This window comes from Aythya fuligula, chromosome 1 (assembly GCF_009819795.1).
Source record: "Aythya fuligula isolate bAytFul2 chromosome 1, bAytFul2.pri, whole genome shotgun sequence".
NCBI classification, from domain to species: domain Eukaryota; kingdom Metazoa; phylum Chordata; class Aves; order Anseriformes; family Anatidae; genus Aythya; species Aythya fuligula.
The window spans coordinates 161,940,277-161,957,104 of record NC_045559.1 but is presented as its reverse complement, the minus strand read 5'-3'; the positions used below and the strand labels follow the sequence as shown (position 1 = coordinate 161,957,104).

The following is a 16,828-nucleotide window of genomic DNA, read 5'->3' as shown; positions in this document are numbered from 1 at the left end:
TCCTTTCTCTTGATTTCCTTTTCTCCATAATGCTAGCCTCTTCAAATTCTATGTATTCTTATGTTTATATCAGCTTCCCAGGTTTTAAAAGTTCCTCTGTCCATCTTGATCACCTTTCCTGCTATCATTGCTGCTTTTTGAGATAAATTAGGACTCCCTTGGGAAGCACTGTACCTATGCATGTTACCACTAATTGACTTCCACATCACTTTCTAGAACTGCTGTCTTCAGCCCTCTACTCTTATGGATAAAGACTGCACGAACGGATTGTTATTAACTTTCCTTCTAGCCAATACAGACAGGAGAGCTAAATAAAACTCAAATATTTAAATCCACTTGGGTAATTTGGATTGCATACTCTCAGTATAAGTTCCCTAAACACATCTTTACAGTACTTATTTCCCATTTATTCACCATCCTTCTTCCTTGGACCGTAATAATATAAGACAAACCATTGGTCTGATTTGTACAGTTCTGAAACATAGCCATTGTTTTCAATTATTTTTCACATTATAGTCTCTGATCATTTATTTTTTATGCTTAGTTATGCTAATTAGGTTAAAAGCCCCTAGTTGTAAGCAGGATTTTTCTTTCACAATGTTTGAAAGTTATTTTATATAGGTTGTGACAATCCATGTGTTTATAACAGAATGTAATATTCGTAAAAGGTTTAGCCAGTGGAGAATAAAACAATAATGTTTGGTATTTTTTTAATTTCTTTTCAATGGAAAAAATCTTGTAAGTACAGAATGGAATTTGCATAAATGGCAGTTAATGAATTCTTTGAGTAGAGTAACAAACTAAATACTGAAAAGATATTTAAATAGCACAGAGATTTCTTGCTCAGGAAGTTTTGATCCAGTAAAGAAGTTATTATCCTCCTTTCCTCCCCTCACCCCCTTGTCTTCCCCTTATCTTCCCCTTCCTTCCTTCCTTCCTTCCTTCCTTCCTTCCTTCCTTCCTTCCTTCCTTCCTTCCTTCCTTCCTTCCTTCCTTCCTTCCTTCCTTCCTTCCTTCCTTCCCTCCCTCCCTCCCTCCCTCCCTCTCTTTCTCTATTTCCTTCTTTCCAAAAGATGATTACATATGAACGTAAAGTCAGCGATATGCTTTTTTGTATGTATCCTTAGCCAAGATTTGCTGAGGTAATTGGAGATTATTGCATAGTCGTGTGAAATCCTGAATTTTATTCAGAGTTCAGTCTTCACTAAACACAAAGTCAGGTCAGCTGAAAGCCCACCTGGAATTTATTTCTAAGTAGAGAGAAGCTCCAGGGTCATTAAGATGAAGACTTGTAAAGGAAGTCAGAACTTCATAGTGAATACACTTACTTTATGGCTTTGAATACAGAATCAGCCTCTGCAGATTTGCCCTGAAGTGTTTCTAGTTATCTAAGTTCCAACAAAAGCTTGAGACATCCATAGCCATTTTGCACCCACCAGGACTGTGAATCATAATATGATAATTTTTAAGAAAACACAATCAGAATGAGTAGAAACATAAGCACAGGGATATGAAGTGTCAATTGTACTTACTGTAGTGCATGCTGCCATTTAGTACAAAGTGAATAATTACATCAGAGGTGTTCATTTAACTTCAAAGCCCTAGATCTTATATTTTAATGGCAAAATGACACCTCAATGCATCTTAGAAATTGCCATGAATTTTTGGTCTCCTCCTGAAAAGTGTGTAAAATATATTGAATGAATTGTTTAAGAGTTTCACTTCTTGTCCTTAGATTTCTCAGTCTCAGATATTGCATGTTATGTTTTCATGAGTATACAAAAGTTGTACTTTCAACTCTCTCCTTTTATGTGGTGTTGGCTTTTTCTCTATACATATTTTGAAGTCAAAATGTCCCTAAATGAAACTCCAAAGCTTTATTGTACAAGTTGTTAGAAGGTGGTGCAGTTACTAGAATTAGTAGAAGACTACCTGATGACATTTAGAATGATTGGAGTAGATCCCTATCAATCTGCCTAAAGAAAAGATACAGGATGTGTCTTCAAGCATTATGTGGGGCGTCTCTTAAGGTAAAGGAGACAATTTTTGTGAGGGAAAAGACGAATCAGCTCATGGGATGCCATTGGAGTCAGCAAGAGCTCAGTACTTTAGATTTAGCCAGTCTTGTATTTGTTCCAGTTGAAATATATATATAAAGTGGGAAAACAAACATAAAATCCTAAGCATGGCAAAATACAGTCATCAGTTTTCCATTATAAGTGAGCTAGCATGGTGTAATGTTATACAAAGGTAAAGCATGCCTACATTGATCATCTTTTTTATCTTTCCTTTTTTTTTTTTTTTTTTTTTTTTTTTTTAATGTGAAATCATTTTTTTTTTCTCCTTCTCTCATTAAAGAAAAAAAAAATTCTCTATCATGACTTTCAGATTTCTAGGTGATCCATGGCATTTGACAGAACACAGTAAGGAAGGGCCAGAAAGCCTGCAGAGATTAATGACACTTTTGCCAAGTGATGAATTTTGTGGGCTTGGAAACATGGCATTTTGCATTCTGTCAAGATCAGAGCGGTTTTTAAGCTGTTTAAGTTGTGATTATTTTCTCACATCTGTTTCATTGAAAACTAATTGTAGATCTGAAGTTACAGTTTTTAAATAATTCATAAAAACATAAATCCAGAGGAAAGTGGCAAAGGTATACAGGAACCCAGTGAAGTACAAAGAAAAGGGTCACATCAGCTGTAGTTATCTGAGCACTTCTCTTACCAGTGAAGTACTTAATTAGGCCCGTCTGATTGTTTGGCCCTGGGTTGATTTTTTCTTTCAAAAGAGCTGTTGACCTGATGGTACATTAAAACACACTCAGCTGTGGCTTCAGAATGGTTCCTGAAAACATTTGTAAATGCTGTTGTTTTGACAATAGGGGGAAAAAAATGTAGACAAGCTAGTGTAACTCATACATATATAATTGTTGTTGTTGTTTTTTATTCATATTACTGAATACTGAGCCTTTTAGCTCTACCAATTACACAGATCAGCTAGACAACGTCATTTAATGCAGGCAACAAAATGCCCAGAAGATTCTTCTCTATGAAAACAAGAGCTTCTACAAGTTTTGGAGGGTCTCCTAGCCAGGCAATTAATTGAATTAACTCAACTATGCTTTTATAAAGTGTATAGATTCTGGAATTATTGCTGAGCTTTCAGAAGCATTTTAAGGATTACATCCTCAAAACTTCTAGATCAATTATTTTACAGTAGGGGTAGATCTCTTGTTTTAAAATGCTTCTTTGTGCTGATCTATCATTTTTCTTAATATAGGCTATTTTTTGCAGAACTAATTAGTAATTTGTGCCTTGGAGAAAATTCTGTATGTTGGTTTGTCCTTTTCTTAGAAATACAAAATAAATTTATACTTTAGTTCACAGGAGGAAACTCATCTTCTATGAAGATAAGACATTACAAGGAAGGAAAAATTACAAGGAAAAAAAAAAAAAAAAGACTCAAAAGAGCTGCAGCTACAACTGTTTTGAGAGGAGAAAGGGCTTTACCTTTCTCTTGTTTGCTGATCCAAGGCTTTCCCACTTAGAGCCGTTCAAATGAGCATCCCTATGATTATTAACACTGCCCTCCTCTTAATAATTTGGATATGACTTCTCCCCCTCAGCATGGTATCAAACAGGCTCCTGTTTTATATTTTGTTATTGAAAGGGAGGCTGTCAGAGTTGACATTCTGAAATATCCATCTGGCTCCTTAAATGCTATCATGTCTCTTTTGTTTTCCCAAGTCTCCGATGAGAAGATGTTTGTCACTTAATTGCTGCTGAGGATCACAGATGATGGTTTATAGGTTTAGGCAAATTGCAGGCAGCACTTTGTTAACAAACGGTGGAGCACAATGGTACTTCATAATTATCCTATAGAGCTCAATTGGCCCTTAACGGCACCTGCATGTACAGCATCAGGGAGCCTTGTTTCAACACAAAAGCTCCTTCTTGTTAATTAACCTGTGTGCACTTGTTACAAATGAAACCTATTTGTTTCCACTTAATATATTTGCAGCTAGTTTAAATATTCATTTATTATTATGCTTGTTAAGTGAGGAGTGGAGAAGAATAGTTTGGATCACTTTCATTAGTATGCATTGAGCTTAAAAGAGGTAGCAAATAGACCAATATGTCAAGTGTGTTCCTTTGTGCTTTCCTTCTTCCTGCTCTGTAGGCCCCCAAATTAGGCTAACAAAGATGTATATCCATTGCTGATTGAAATAATGCAAAAGGAATGAGAAGTATAGGAGCCTTTGCAAAAAATCAACAAATTCTCTGAAAGGCTTTGTACGCAATGACAAATACAATTCATTCTAGGTGAAAAATGCCTTTTTATTGCATATTTAAAATAGTACGTGCACACACACTCACAGTGATTTCATTTGTATGTAAAAGGATGAGAAATAAAATCAAATCCAGTGTATTTAAATGTTATGCATTTATTAATGCTGCTCTAGCACACATGCCTTTTAATATTTAACTAAAGAATTTACTTCTGTTTTACCCTTATGAGCAAGGCAACCTTTGCTCTTTAACTGATAGAAATTAGATAGAAACAGATAGAAATTATTGTGTGTTTGTTAGAGACCATAAATATATATAAAAGACCATTAACACAACTGCATAAGGAGATTAATGGACAATGTTTGTTGCTGTTGTTACCTTGCATTTGACTAACGAATATTCTAAATGCTTTTATTCTTCAGTATTTGAGGAAGACGTCTCACTCTCAACTATTCATTTTGATTATTTGTTTCTTTTTAAATAACTATGGCCCAAAGGTTTTCAAAGAGTTCTTTTTTAATTTGAGTAGTCCCACAAATTTAATTGATTGCAGAGCAGGTGTAGCTGAGCAGTGAGGAAAAAGCTCAAATTTCCTCTTCCTTCTTGCTTGACTTTTTAAAGTTATTCCTGAAGTATATCACCACAAGGTAATCTTATCCAATACGACAGAGTTCTTTCTGAAAGGAAACACAAAGGATAGTTATTGCTTGATTACTACTATGAATCTTAAATAATCCTATTTCCCTCTAAGTGATTTACACCAGCAGCAGCACTGACAGTAGGATCAAGTCCAGAGGATTTGGCCTTTTATACCCCAGCATTAACAAATATACATATTAAAGCTAGATGATGAAGGGGGAAGCAAAATTTAAGCTGCAGATCAGTTCTTGTAACAGCACACTGAAAACTGTTGAAATACACTGATGTATTGATGTAAGATGCATTCCAGCAGCTGCTAATCAATTGCTGTGATTCTTCTGTTTTAAGATTGGTCTAATAATGCATTTTAGAATAGGTCAATACTACCTCCTACATAGAGTAATACATCTAATTTGTTTCAATTCATCATGGTCATATATTCTAGGGCATTTTATTTAAAATTTCAACTTGCCAGGGGGAATTAATAAACAGAGTAAATTGTAAGTTACTAGTATGATGCATGTGTAGAAGTGATATAATTCAATGTGTCTCAATAACACAACAATTAGATGGGGAAAGAAAACTGTACAGTTAAGGTCTGTTTGTATGTGTAGAAATTTTATAGGTGTATATATATTTTTAGAAGGGAATTCAATGTGATGTGATGTACCAGATAGAGAATCAAAGCACTAGAAATCATCTCTAGTCATAGAATAAGGGCAATGGAATTTATAACAGAAAAAGCCTAAAGATTTTTCTGAAATATTTTGCTTTTTTTCTCTTAGTGAGAACATCTTTAACAGTCTTATGTTACTGTTCTCTTCCTTTAAGAGTAATTTCGTTGCTGATTCTTCCAATAAGTAAGTGTGGAAATAGCCCCTATGATGTATATGTATCTTTTAGGTGATACACAGCACTAAGCTGGCAGCCACTTTTGGTAATTACTGATTTGCAGTGGATTTCCATTGTTATTTAGAAGTGAAAATGCTTATCAGCACTTTAATGAACATTTGTAACCCTAATGAACACTCATCAAAATATCTTTCATCTTCCAGGGTCCCACATATTTGCAAGTATCCAGGATGAGTTCTTCACTTATTTCACAAGCAGGTGGGATGCCCACCCCTTATTTTGTCGTATTCTTTATTTTTGTGATGTTATCCTCCTAGCAATTTGCATAGTTACAAAACCATTGAAGACCCTGCTGCACCCTATATAGAGAGCTTCTCTTCTCTTGGGTCCACAGCTTGAGAGAAGCAAAAGAGTAAAACTACCAGTAGTCCTAACATAGTGGCTATCACTTCTGGTGAGCTACATTTTAGAACCTTTTCATCTCTCCTGAGTGCATCCTACTAGTGAGAGGTTTCACAGTCCCACTCCAGATATAATTGCACAGTCCCTAGACTAGATCACTCAGATACAGCCTTCCATTTTTCCACCTGTGAAAAAACAGCAAATCTGACTGCATTTGGCACCTGCAAGGCCGCTTCTTCAAAACAGAGCATTATTTATTCATTGCAAAGTACACAGCTTTCTGAGAAGGCAGATAAAACAGAAGAAGACCAGTTTCTGAATCATGCTTATTCCTGTGAGTTTTGTTAACTTTTCAGAGTGGACACCCCTTTCCTAGCCTAGGAGACAGATGCTGCTTCCCCACTTTCCTTTCACTGCCTCCCTGAAGCATTTACTTGCAACTAAGTACTCCCCCCATCCCCTCTTATTTATCCAGGGATTTATTTCTTTTTTTAAACAATTTAATTTTCTTTTTCTCTTAGGCTTTGGTCAGGGAAAACACACCTGTTAACCTGACTGGAAACAAGCAGGTGAATGTCTCACCATTAATATCTCCCTGCATTTCTTTCTGTCACTTGACATTTCTCTAGAGATAGTTCATCTCTGTCATTGTTTTGTTTCTAGCTTGGTTTTCCCTGGCAGCCTCTTTGATTTAATTCTCTGTAGTCAGGTGGAATAATATCAAGCTAGAAAATGTAGGTACATACTGCATTCAGAGTAAATAATATTGCTATCTCCCTCATTAGCCTCAGTGGAGTTTATGACTCAGAAGATAAAGGAAGTGGGAATCACTCACAGTAAAAAACATATTCCAAAAGGGGGCTGTAAGGCAGGATTTTTCTGTAAATCCTTTTTTTTTCTTGCTATCCCCTAAACAGCTCACTGGTATGTACCTCTACTTACAGCACAAGGTGTGTCTTATCTCCCTCCTGCTTCAGGTTCTGCACTCCTGCACCTATCCTCAGCTGTCCATATCAAGCTACTCTCTACAGTCATTAGTAAACTTTTGTTCACCTTAGTTCACCAGTTTCACATCGTCATCATGAGAAGCCATTTCTATCACTTTCACTGCTCTAACCAGTAGCGATACCCACCAATATGCAATCAAATTGTCTAGGTGTCTATTCTGCCATGAACAACACCATCATGTTCACAGTCTGATCTACGTGTTGCCTCTGTCCACCAACCTTCCTTTTGTGTTAGATATGAACTGCACAGCATCTGTCATAAGCACTTTCCAGCTTCCTTCCTGTAAGGGCTGCCCAGAGTACTCTGATCAAGGAAGGAGGAGTCTCATGGCTGGTGTTAATGCTATAGCAGTGCGAGTCATTGAGAGGCTTGAAGAATGCTAACACGTTGCATGCTAACATTCAGCCAGGTGCTGGGTGTCTGAATACATGCACACTCACTAGTCTCACTTGTCGCTGCATGAATTCAGGAATCAACTGTCTGTTGTAGTAGCATACCTCAGCCACTGAGCTGTGCAGTCACAAGTGCTAGAATTTGCATGTAGAGTGGGAAGTATGCTCCTTCATCTTGTAAAACTATTTTGCATCACTGATTACTGTATAGAAGTACCTCTTCTTTTTCTTTCTAACCACCCAATGAACATAAAGATACTCCTATTTTGTACATTTACAACTCCAGCTACTCTAGATGGAACTTTATAGAGAAACACTTACTTCATCACCATAATCAAATGCAGGCCTTTGGTCTCAAAAACTGTGTATATTGCATTGATATGGGGCTGGACTAGAAAAAGGTGAATATTTCTACTACTGGCTTCACTGCTGGGGAGCTTTTCCATAGCATAGAAACCCTTTTGGAAATGCAAAATTCAGAAATACAAAAGCTTGAAGTGAAATCCACAAACCTGTGTTCTGGATTTAAACTTCTTGCAGAGTACCCGGATGGGGTTAGACAGTTCAGATCAACATGCCATCACTACATCACTCACCAGAGCCAGGCTACTAGTCACATTGTCCTGGCTGGCTAATCTGAAATGCTTAGAGGAATTAGTCGTGTATTCCAATTGTTCAGGAACCTTACCTAGCAAAGGAGTAACATCAGGCTGAATTCACAGCCTGAAATCATCTTTCTAGATTCAGTGAACTATATTATAACCTTTTCAAAGAGCAGTCTTTCTTTCAAGATGTCTTCATGGTGCAGCTTTCCCCTTCAGTGGCAGGCAGACTCAAATTAAAGATGTGGATTTAATTCCCTTTCCATTGGCAGAGGTTCAAACCCACCCCTCCCGCATCTCAGGGGAGCCCCTAATCAATGAGCAACCATCTGTTCAGGGTAAAGGGGGAGGGCTTGTTCCACTTGCCTTACTGGTGTCCTCCCACTACATAGGAAAAAGATGTCATGACTAATTGAGCTCAGTAGTTAAATCACTCACCTGAGAACGAGGAGTCTCTGATTCCTATTCCTGGTTCAAAGGCTGCTTCTGCAATAAGTGAAATATACTTCATGTAAATAAGCTTGCAAACCTTTAGGCAGACTGATAGCTGTCATAGTGTGATGAACTCTGGGTAGACATCTACAGAAATGTACTAACACATAAGTGCATACATATATATTCATTTATGCATATGAAATTAACATGAAAATCTTTTTGCTATCTTAACGATAGAACCATCAGATAAAAATATAATTAAAAAAGACTGAGTAGAAAATATTGTTTTATTTTAAAAATAATTTTAATGAAATCATATTTACATAAAACAAGCTAAACCCAGAGCATAAAATGTAAGGTTTTGGTCTGAAAAACTTCAGATCAAAAACTGGAAGAAAATATTGTATTTCAGTTGACAAAAAATAAAATTAAAAAAAAAAAAAAAGTAAAAAGGTGTTTAGTAGGGAAAAAATGTGTGAGTGCAAGCAATATTTATGTTACAAAAAGCATTACTTATTTAAGCTAATGTCAGAAAATTAACCATGGTGTATCTCACAGGAACGTGGAAAATTGTGACATACTAAAAGCTGGGACATTTTCTCTGCAAAAAATGACTGCTGAGCTGATGCTCAGACTTTAAGGGCTGAGCATCAGCTCAGCAGACAAAGCACTGAGGTTGGCTGGCATAGGCTTTAAGCCAATATATTTAACTCAGTGTTTTAAAATTTCATTAACTCTTCCTTCAAGAAAGACATTGAAATTAAAATTCTTCATTATGAAACTATTTTTTAACTGAAGAAAATGTTTCTAACATATGTAGATTCATTTGGTAATTGTACACCTCATTTCAGTGTATTAACCCACCATAATAGAGGTTTTGTTAACCCTTTGGACAGCTGAGTGCCATGACATTTTATGTATCAGCTTTGACTGTTGTATGGTTGACTTAGCACTTCACAACCACAGACTCATTTTCCTCAATTTGTTAAGTGGCTAATTATAAAGGTTTGCAAAAGAATTGACACAAGGGAAGAAGAGCACCACACTTCTATCAGCAGCCCCATGAGGCCTGTACAAGTGTCATTCGTAAAACAGAGCACAAATTAAACAATGGCTATAATAAGATCCAGGAACAGGATAATGAAAGAAAACTTCCAGTGTAGATGTAAAACAACCACTAAATGGGTTGTTTTCATGTTTGACAACAAGGCTCTTACGTAACTCTTCATGAATTCAGAGTCTGCTGTTAAGGTAATATTCTTGGACTAGACTAGATGGTAACAAGCTAAATAAAATGACTACCATTTATTTTGTGTCTGTGGCTGTGATTTGCAATTTCATTTCCATACAGTAGTATGTCAATAAGATTTTCTTAAAGAGAGTATCATACATGCACTGTTTCACAAACAAGAAGATATTTAGGAATCTGCTAGTAGATATAAGTGGAAAATGAGCAGTGTTTTATTTTAAGAACAAATGCAATCAACATGTTAACAAATCATTTGTTCTATCTACAGTCGTCAACTCCTTATTATGAACAGCTGAATTTAAACTAAAGAATAAATTTAAATGGCAGCCTTTTCCTTGCTTGCAAGATTTATATACAGCAAAAATTGGACTTACTTTATTTTGTCGGTTTAAGTATTTAATGAAACTGAATGAAAGTCTTTTTTTTTTTTCTTTTTTTTTGTGCATGTGCTGTTTCTCCCTCTCACCATAATACGGCTATTCTCTATGCATAGTGTTTGCATCATTATGTAAGACATTTGCAAATATGTATGATGTGTTTGCCTATGGGAAAACTCTCTCTTCTAATATATTCATGAAAGATGAATTAACAGTGCTTTAGGTATGATAAAGAGATTCATAGTATAGTCTATTATAATGCTGATATTAAAAAGAAAGCTAATCATTTAACAAGAAAAATGTTGATCTTTTACAATCATGGTGATATATTTTATTTCTGAGAACATCTTCTTTCCACCATTGTATTCTTATTAGTTATAATTTTTATTTATAATTTTTATTAGGCTGATAACTAGAAAATAGTCAGGACTCCATTGTGCTTGACACTTTCAAAGATAGAATCTGTACCAGAAATATCTTTGTGTGTATTTTCTCTCCCTCTCCCCAAGTAGACCTCAAGCTTATCTCATCCAGGATGCTGATATAATAGATTTGCCATGATAGGAAAGAAAAAGTATAAAGCAATTTTTCTCACAGCAATACAGTCCCTGATTTTCTCCAGATCCCTGTATTTAAGGAGACAAAATCCAGGCATTCTCTGACCATCTGGTCAGGTATGGTAGCAATCTGCCTGCAGCAAGTTATGTTTTGATGTTGCCTTCTCTCTGCTGGCTGAGATACTAGTTTATTTGACTCTGTATGTAGTGCGATAGCAGCTGATGTCTCAGTTACACTAGACCAAACTCTCTGGTGAACCCCCAAGTTGGCTCTTGTGCTGACCTTTGTCTAGAGCAGCCCAAGAGCCCTCCTTAGCAAGGACGCTCAGACACAAGCTGGCAGACAATGTTGGAATCAACATGGTCCCATAGGCAACCCAGAAAAAATTATCCTGAGCTACTTCACTCTGAGTAGGAGAAACCCAGTTTAGCAGGGCTACCAAGTTACAGCTCCCTACCAACTTACAGGCAGCCCTGTAACTTGTATTTCATGGAGACAGGCAGTGGGACTAGGGAAGAAGACTATGAAGAAGGATTATACGGGGAAAGGGTAGACAGAAATCCAAGAAACTAAGTCCTTTGGTCTCAGAGATGTAGGATTCTGGTCTATTTATCATTCCCTTTCTGCATGTATCTCACTGTCATTTTGTGAAGACTTGCTGCTACCACATCCTATGCCCTGCCATGACCTGGGTCATGTACAACAGTCATTGAGAACATCCTCTGTGAAACCAACTATCCTGTAGTTAAATATATTTTTTATTGAAGCAGAAGGATTTTTCAGTAACACTGAGATCCATGATGTTGCTGTGATTAGTGAATTTGGATTCACAGTCTGTAGTTTAGGAGAAATCCAGATTCAGGACCGTGTATAGCTGTAGTCAAAGAAAAATGCTTCATCCCACAGGCTTCTCAGATAGACTGCAGAGGGACCTAAGGTTTCTTGTAACACTCTAGGGCACTAGCCAGTCAATTATTTATACATGCTGATCTGGAAGTTGTACTTGCAGACTTTTTCATTTCATAAGTTTCTGAAACATGAAGAACTGTAACTTATTTTGTCTGAGATGCCAATCATCTTTGTAAATGTGTTTGCTGCTTCCTGCATTAATTTCTAATATGACTGTTATAGAATCATAGAATTTACTAAGTTGGGAGGGACCCACAAGGATCATCGATTCCATTTCCTGTTTCCACACAGGACTATCCAAAATCAAACCATAGGTTTGACAGTGTTGTTCAACAGTTTCAGTAAATTTTTGTTTCAGTAAATGGAGTGCAATGTAGTTCATAAGCATATTGGTCTCAAAAAACAACTGTTAAAGAAAATATAGAAACAAATAACAGAGAACTATTCTTTGCATCGCTTTCTTCATCTTCCTATTTTATATATTTTCATATTCAGTATCTGTTCCTATATATCTTCTGCTGGTTCTTGTTGTTCAGCTGTCTCAGACACATCATTGTGTTGGCAATAGCAGTCCTGGAAAATAATAAAGATAAAAACTCCTTACAGTTTACTTTGCCTTTTGGTTCCTCATCTTATCACCTTTCCTGATGGTCATATTCATGACTTTTTTGGACATGCCTCTCTTGACATTTGTCAAGAGAGGATACAAGGGTAAAAATCTGAGTAATGTAATAGGTAGGTGTGGTGGTTTTACTCAGGTGGGAAGCCAAGCTCCACCACAACCACTCTCTCACTCCCCCACTCCTCAAAGAGGAAGGGGGAGAAAATACAACACAGAGAACTCGAGGTTTGAGATGAGAAAGGTTTAATTAAAGGGAAAGGGAATGGGGAGAAAAAGAAACCACAGAAACAGTAAGTCCGCGCAGAAGCACAGAGAGAAGGGAAAAAATTATTCTCTACTTCCCATCAATGAGTGATGTTCGGCCACGTCCTGGGAACCAGGGCCTCAAAACATGTAGTGGTTGTTCAGAGGGAACAGCCCCCTCCCCGACAAGAGCCCCCCTTTTTATTGCTCAGTGTGACATCAGGTGTTATGGAATATCCCTTTGGTTGGTTTAGGTCAGCTGCCCTGGCGATGTCCCCTCCCCACCATTTGCCCACTCCCAGCCTGCTGGCTCTTGGGGGCTTGGAAGGAGTCCTGATGTTGTGCCAGCACTATGCAGCAATAAACACAACACTGGTGTGATATCAGTGCTGTTCCAGCTACAAGTGCAGAGCACAGCACTGTGTGGGCTGCTGCAGGAAAAAGGTGACTCCAGCTCAGACAGACCCAACGCAGTTGGTGTGACTTTTAAGGACCCAAGTCATCTAAACTCTTGCTAAAGCATGTTTGTTTTAAGCAAACGTCATTTTTCTCTTAGAAGACAAGGTCAACATGATATCCCAGCATGGGTTTAGATATAGCTAACAAAGTTTTACATCTTTTGTTTGGATACACTGGGAAGGTTTTTCACCTGATCGTTTGTCAAATATTGAAAGGGAGTTATTGGAATAGCTGGAATTGCTGACATAATATAGTGTGGCAAATCTTTCTTTTAATGCTAGGGCAAGAAGGGCCTATGGAGAAAAGAATGATACCAAAGCTTGATTAAAAGCCTACATTAAAAAGTTTTCCATAATTATTCTGCCAATGAAAGTAGGCTCAACATCAGTTTTACAGAGAAAGGCACAAAGAAAGGCACAAAGCCTCAGCTTCTGTGTTGGGTCTGTCTGAGCTTCCTAAATTTTTGAGATAGATAATAATAATTGAAATCTTAAAAAATATATAAACAGATATACATGTTAGTGTATAGGCAATATATTCTTTTTGGCCAGTTTAATGAATTCATGTGATTAAAATAATTGTCACAGAGGAAAACTATTTTATTTTATCAAAATTTATATTAAACAGCCAATATTTACCTTTAAAAGCAGCACGTAATATTTGACATACAAGCTGAACATAGTGAGGCTGAGAGCTCACTGTACAGAACCACAAGCAGAAGTGTCTGGCATACCACAGCTATCAAGAAAGTCATTCGCAATTGCATGCACAATGTCACAATTACAGTTTCATGGGTATATCTGGTATGTGAACACAGTTTGGTATCTGCCTAGCCTTTTACAAGTGCAGTTAAAACATCAGTATGCATAATCATTCTAAATGAATACATGTATTTACCAAATTTGTGCACAAGAATTTCTACACATGATCCCAAACTCCTAAATTATACGGATTGATTTGTTTTGTGTATACAATCACAACAAATGATTTTTTATTTTGAAAGTGCAGAATGCTTATCATCCAAATTAATAAATATTTCATTAAAAATAATTTCTGGATATTTTCTAGGTTGCTTTTGAAGTCATTAATATATTTTGTTTCTGTTATGATTATATATCTATTTATTTATTTATTTTGTAATGTCATTGCTTATCCTATCAGTTTTATATTTCAAAAATAGCAACGTTTCCCTTGCTTTCTGAACCAAGCTGCTATTAAGGAATTGAAGTTTTCTGGTGAATGAAGCAGGCCAACTGCTTTTCATGACAAAGTTTGTAATTAGAAGGCCAATTTAATGGTGAATCAGGCAGAAATATTCAAAGCATGACAAATGACTTTAATAATGCAGCTTGCAATGCTTGAACAGAAATAAATTTCACTTCTGAAACTCTCGCCTTTTTCTGTCTGCCTGGAAGATAAAACTGTCCAGGAGGTATTTGTACCCTTTATTCAGTAAAGCTTTTACTAGAACTTAAGCAGGCCAAATAGCTTGCAAATGCAAAAACATTATTCAAGTTCTTAGGATTTTTTTTTTTTTTTCCTGAAGGTAGGCTGTGTTGAGAATTCTGTATAAGTCAAAGATTTATTTTTTGCAAATCCCGCTTAACCACAGCAATAGTGTTTTATTGTTTTCTTTCTGTCTTGAAGCATTAGCAATAGTCTACTTTGGCTTCAAAACTGAAAGCTAATTTCAGTGTTTGTCATAAGTTTGTTAAGACCACATGCATTCCACAGTTTGAAAAATTTCATTATTCTGTCCATGCTGGGGCTTCGTAATTGGATAGTAAGGATGTTCAAAGACTAATTTAGTGAATTGCACAATATTTTAAATGGAATTATGCAGGTTTATGGGGCCTCAGGGGATTGAGCTAGGAGCCTCTTGAGAAAATCTGTTTATCAGTAAATGATATTAGCAGCTTTCACCTAGCTTTTGTCTTCATTAAATTGCTGCTCTTCCAATTGAGGGTCACATCTGAGGCCTGCTTTGATAATTTGTCATTATTGTCTTGTTTATTGGAGCATAAAGTTGATACAGCAAAGGTTGTGCAGTTTATATACAATGTGCAAAGAAGTTTTTCCTACCAACCCTGCCAGCCTTTTATCATAGCAAAACATATCAGGACAGAAGAAACTGTAACTTCTCTAGCATTCTAATCTATACTAAATCATCATGCTTCTGCAAGATAATTTCCTAATATTTTCTAAGTGAAAGTAACATGTTATAATCCAGATTACATCAAATTGTTATTTTTCTGTCCTTTTCAACTGTGAATCTGTATTTTTTTTAAATGAGATTAAATTTTGTTTTCTGTCAGGGTATCCATTTCCCAGACTAACCCTGGATTTATCCTACTGCAAATGTGAACAAAATTTGTCCCAAAATCGATTTGCTTAAAATATTTCACTAGTGGATTTAATCTACCTCTTATAGTACAATAGCCAGGTTAACATTATTATTTACAGTAAAGCATCGAGGCAAAATAATATTTCAATGCCCACATTTATGGGAAGTTTATTTGTAAATATAAACTGGCTGTATCATCCAATTATTTGTTTACTCCACTGTGTTATCATCACAGTATATGTCATAAGTTTATATTTCTAACAGAAACTCTAGATAAGATGTACCAGTATTGTAAAGTCTATATAGATAAAGAGGCTACTGACCAACTTCAGACATACTTTTGTTTCTTTGGACCTCCTGTCCTTTCAAACTTTACATATTGTAGAAATCATATGCTTTTTATCAAATTTATGAATTAGGCTTACTTAAACCACTTGAAAATACTTGGAAATGTTGCCACAACAACATATTATGTTTAAACTATCCTGAAGGCTAACAAAGTCGTGAAAGGTTGCTCTTCTTGTTGTATTATTTTATACCAGTTTCCCAAGTAAATATGAAACTTCCAAACTGGTAACTATGCAATTTTCTATCCAAAATATTTAAATGTGAGACAATGCTTGCTTTGCTTGTTTGTTTGCTTTTAATAATCTGTCAGCTAAAAAAAAAAAAAAATAAAACAAACACAAACCAAATTTATATTTGTTATTATTAAAAAATAAATTTGCAATTATTAAAAAAAATTTGGAGTCAGCACTATTCCTCCCCATTCCTTGCTGACCACCATGTTACCTGCAACTGTCCCCTCAGAAGAGTTTTCCTTCACAGGAAACTGCTTGCAATGTGACTTCAATATCAAAACAGATTTTCTTGTTCTATGAGGTTTCAGTGATTAAGGCTAGACGTCACCCTTGGTTCCACACTGTTGTGAAAGGGATTCAGGTGCTAAAATGAACTTAGAACCAAACCGTTGTCCCTACAAAGTAGATTCTTGGGCCTGAAATATTGAGCAGACTGGCTTAAGAGACTCATGACAAATAATAATAATAATAATAATAATAATAATAATAATACGAGAAATTACACACATTACTCAGCAAAGTATCCCAAACTACCACTAGCCTGTAGGTCATACTTTGCTATCATACATGAACACCTCACTCATCTTGGCCATGGACCATCAGCTCACCCTTTTGTCCTTCATAGTTTTGTCTCCTTTTCACATGCATTGTTCTCTTTCCCCATATAGTATCTGTTCTCCTCCTTGACAACCTAACTCTTTTATATCTCCATTTACCTTCTCAACTTACCTCAATGCCTTTCTACAGCTTAACTCATTTTACCTCTCAGCCCTCAGTTATCATTGTTGTTCCAGTTCTATCTTCCTACATACCCTGGACATCACCTGTAAAACCATTATTAGTGGAGTCAATGTGAAACCTAATAGA

General features: G+C 36.2%; 1 long non-coding RNA gene across 6 annotated transcripts in view; it reads left to right on the top strand.

Moving 5' to 3' along the window:
* LOC116499383 overlaps positions 1 to 16,828 on the top strand; it is a 179,906-nt gene that overhangs the window by 98,375 nt on the left and 64,703 nt on the right. The window contains exon 2 of one of the 6 annotated variants that reach the window (XR_004254224.1): positions 5,984 to 6,038. The exons of the other annotated variants lie outside the window; for them this stretch is intronic. This is a non-coding gene — a long non-coding RNA (uncharacterized LOC116499383). The remainder of the gene's footprint in view (positions 1 to 5,983; positions 6,039 to 16,828) is intronic. 6 annotated transcript variants of the gene reach the window in all.